The sequence below is a fragment of the Pinus tabuliformis genome, chromosome 1_2 (genome assembly GCF_031772625.1).
Source record: "Pinus tabuliformis cultivar Carrire ecotype Pingquan chromosome 1_2, CPIR1, whole genome shotgun sequence".
Taxonomy (NCBI): Eukaryota; Viridiplantae; Streptophyta; class Pinopsida; order Pinales; family Pinaceae; genus Pinus; species Pinus tabuliformis.
In genome coordinates, this window is record NC_142298.1 from 431,446 (window position 1) to 435,899 (window position 4,454).

Here is a 4,454-nt window from a genome sequence, read left to right on the forward strand (position 1 = left end):
ACATGATGCCATATAAGAAATATAATGCTTGACCAAATCCATGCCCTGGAACTTACATTTTTATGAAGTATTTTGATGTTGCAAAACTTTTTGAAAATATATCCTTCCTGCAGAACAAAGAGGGAGATTTGAGCTTCATATCTGGTGCCGAGATTTTTGTTGCCTATGAATTTTGAAACACTGCATATTCCTTGCTTTTTTGGTCTTTTGTTTTGCAATATTGACATCTTATTTCATTTCTTTAACTCTTGTGGGAATGACAATGAGTATATGATCTGGTGCATACAGAATGGAGGTGGCTTTGGCATATGCAGAAGAAGCTCCACCCCTTTCCGTCTTTGCTACAGCAGCAGTTGCGGGTATATCGATAAATGCTGATCCCAAGCTTCCTTCGGGGTCACCACCAACATTCTCCTTTCCTTCTGGGTATGCTCCTATAGTTTATATTATGTTTTCTTCTGTTTTGAGAATTATACTTTTGTATCTTTTGCTGTGTTTGCATATATGCATGATTCTTTTACAGTTCTGTTACCGTGTTATTAACATCTATTCTAAATTATGATTCCTTGGTTACCATACTTGTTTTATATTTAAGCTGGAGGCTGCATTTTAGCATAAGTATTCATGGACAGTATAAGACTTCACTGAAGTGTTTTTGAAAATTAAAAAGGTTCTGAAGCAGGGATATGTTTCTTACTAGTTAAATATACAGTTCTTTCAGATCTTCTCATATTTGATTGAACTTTATGACCATTTTATCTTTTATGAGCCAAGGGCTCTAAAGAGACTGGATTACAGAAGTGAATGAGCCTGAGATGCTCAGTATTGCGATGAGGGGTTTTACTGTTGCACATGGAATTACTTGAGTTCATAAGATTACTTGTGTGCTTGTTACAAAGAAGAATTTCATGGAACTGGAATATTATTAAGATACCTTGGCTGCATTGCAAGTGTCCCTGACTTTTACAACCGTGATGCGTTTGCGACAGCTCAGGTGATTCTCTTTGCCATTTCTCTATTTAATGAATTTTTTTATCCTATTAGTTTTCTTAGACTCCATTTCTTGTGACTACTGCTTGACGTTTTGACTAGTTCCTCTTGTTTAGCATTTCCTTGTCTAGTTGTACATCCTTGCACATTGAAAACTGTACTTCTAGTCCTTCTTGGTTGCAACCTAAGCCAATAAAATTATTACTCCCTTTAGAAAGATTTGATTGTTCATAATTCAATTTTCACTATTTCTTATTTATACATTGTCCATTTATCTAGGGATTAGCTAATTACATTCCACAGTGGTTATTGAAGTGAATTTTCTGGAATTGAGATGTACAGAAATATAATTAACAGCTCAAGTTTACCCCTTGGGGCTATATATATATATTGCATATTCATTTGGCTAAGTTCTTTCTATATATTTGTTGCAACAATGTTAAAAATCAATGTTATGAGTGTCTGAGTGCTTCCTATGTATTTTTTAAGCAATGCTAGAAATTGATTTTATCAATGTATGATATTATCCCAGATTGATGAATGGTTGGAATACGCCAATGTCTTTTCGGCTGGAGCTGAATTTGAAAAATCTTGTACTTATGTGGATAATTATCTGTCACTGCGGACTTTTGTGGTTGGGTATAGTTTATCTGTAGCTGATATAGCAGTTTGGTCTGGTCTAGCAGGTATGCTATTTATTAGTGGTCATTTATATATTTGTAGGCATCTATTTTTATGAGTTCATCATCAGTTGATGCACATGTTGGTCATATACATAGGGCATTGCACACGCAGGACTAGTTTGTATCTCTTGCTCTCTCACAAGTTATGTGAATTTATTGCCCATCAATTGCATATAGGCTTGTCTATATATACATATTTTTGTTTTACTACAAGGCAGAGACAAATCCAGAACGATAGATGTATCATGAAACTTTTGGCTTCTCTTGTTCTCAGGCACTGGGCAAAGATGGGAAAGTATCCGTAAATCAAAGAAGTTTCAGAATCTAGTCCGGTGGTACAATTCAATATTGTCAGAATATCCAGTACTGAGTGAAGTAATTCAAAAATATGTAGGCAGACGAGGAATTGGCAAGCCGGGGTTGGTGAATAAGAAAGAGAATGATGGTACTGGGATCAAAGGTGAAAACAACGAAATAGAAAAAGCAGAGGGTTCCTTTGACATTGATCTGCCAGATGCTGAAATGGGAAACATGTGTACACGTTTCCCTCCTGAGCCAAGTGGTTATCTCCATATTGGGCATGCAAAGGCTGCTCTTTTAAACCAATACTTTGCTCAGAGGTATAAAGGGCGCTTAATCATACGCTTTGATGACACGAACCCTGCTAAAGAGAGTAATGAATTTGTTGAGAATATTCTAAATGATTTGGATACACTCGGTATCAAAGGAGAAGGACCCACATATACTTCAGATTATTTTCCGCAGTTAATGGAGATGGCTGAGAAACTAATATCTGAGGGAAAGTCCTATGTAGATGACACACCCCGAGAGCAGATGCAGAAGGAGAGAATGGATGGAATTGAGTCAGTGAATAGGAATAATAGCGTGGAGCAAAATATGGCTTTGTGGAAAGAAATGGTTGCTGGGTCTGAGAGGGGCAAGCAATGCTGTCTTAGAGGGAAGATGGATATGCAGGCTGCAAATAAGTCACTTAGGGATCCTGTTTATTATAGATGCAATCCTACATCTCATCATCGTGTTGGGTCCAAGTACAAAGTTTATCCAACGTATGACTTTGCATGCCCATATGTATTGAGGGTGTGACACATGCTCTTCGTTCAAGTCTTACAGGATATGCTCGTTTAAGTTTTGTTTACACACTTTTGAGCAAACGGTAAAGTAGAGGGTTGGGATGATCCTCGGTTCCCAACAGTGCAAGGAATAATACGAAGAGGCCTTGATCCTCGGTTCTCTCTCAAGTAACGCTATATTTCAGAGTTCCTCGGTTGCCTCTTCTTGTTATCAGTTTCTGATTGACACACTGCTGTTTTTCAAGAAGGTCGCGTGCTTTTGTGCTTAACAAATGGGCCTGAAGAACCTTTTGTTAGAATTGCACCCCGACATAAAAAGTATGAAGGAGCTGGGAAAAAAGCAACTACTTACACAAAAGAAATCTGGCTGGATGGTGCTGATGCAGCTGCTGTCTCAGAAGGCGAAGAGGTAACACTGATGGATTGGGGCAATGCCATCATACAACATGTTGAAAAGGACAAGAATGGCACCATTATACATCTTAATGGAGTGCTGCATCTTGAAGGCTCCGTCAAAACAACAAAGTTAAAGCTTACCTGGCTTCCAAATATATCTGAGCTGGTGAATCTGTCTCTTGTTGAGCTTGATCATTTAATTACTAAAAAGAAGGTACTTTTTTACCATTTGTTTTACTTAATAGATTTTTTTCCTTCTTGCTTATTTTCCACAGCTGTAAAGTTGTAGCAGCAGTGGCTTTTAGCTGCCTTTCACACAAGAATTGCTGTATTAAAATGAATTTGACGAAAATTTTAGGCTTTTTACTCTCTTCTGTATGCAATTTTTTTAATTTTCTGGATATGTGAATGTTTTCTTTGTGTTATTATATTTTTTCTGCAAACACGTGATTTTTGTTCTTATATAAAATAATTTATCTTTATGAACTTCAACTGTTCTCAGATTGCTTGACTTATATTTTGCAGCTCGAGGAAACTGATAATTTTCTTGAAGTTCTCAATCCATGTACAAGATGGGAAAGTCTAGCTATAGGCGATGCAAATATGCGTAACCTAAAAGGAGGCGAGATTTTACAGCTGGAAAGGAAAGGATATTTCCGATGTGACGTGCCCTATTTGAGGCCATCAAAGCCTGTAGTTCTGATTGGAATACCTGACGGTAGAAAGCAGTCTGTCTTGAAGGTAGAAAGCAGTCTGTCTTGAAAAGGCCTTCCTCTTGACTGACTGTGTTTAACGGTGTCTGAAATGCAAATTGAGTAGTACTAAATTTTTATAGTTGCTTTACAGTGGTAGAGAGCTGGCTGTCTTGAAAGGGCCATTCTCTTGACTAAGGCATAATTGGTGTCAAACACATTAAGAGTTGGATTTTGCCATACTAACTGTAATTTATTGAAAGAATAGCATCTATTATTTTGGGCAATTGGGTGTAAATGAATTTGGTTAAGGTTGTGTGACTATTTTGTCTCCAAGGGCCTTAGAGAGTGTAGTTTTATTATTTCTTAGCTTGAGCTAAGAGAGTTGCACAGCTTGTATTTTGTAACTTAGGTTGAATTCTGAATCTGGACACTTTTGTTGAACTCTACAGCAATTTGCAATCTTATTTGTGCCATTTTCTTCCAATTTGTATGGTGCATGATATTAGGCATCTGTCCTACACTTGATTTGACAAAGTGACAAAGTGCTGTATTAACCATACAGCTTTCATATTGTTGACTAAATATACATAGCAGAGGTA

At 37.1% G+C, this 4,454-nt stretch overlaps 1 pseudogene across 1 annotated transcript; it reads left to right on the forward strand.

Annotated features, from left to right (window-relative positions):
• Positions 1-259: 259 nt before the first annotated feature.
• On the forward strand, positions 260-4,068 carry LOC149203995 (glutamate--tRNA ligase, cytoplasmic-like; annotated as a pseudogene). The gene is made up of 6 exons (XR_016252344.1): positions 260-426; positions 836-837; positions 900-994; positions 1,523-1,676; positions 1,948-3,374; positions 3,686-4,068. The product of XR_016252344.1 is annotated as a glutamate--tRNA ligase, cytoplasmic-like (transcript).
• The last annotated feature ends 386 nt before the right edge of the window (positions 4,069-4,454 follow it).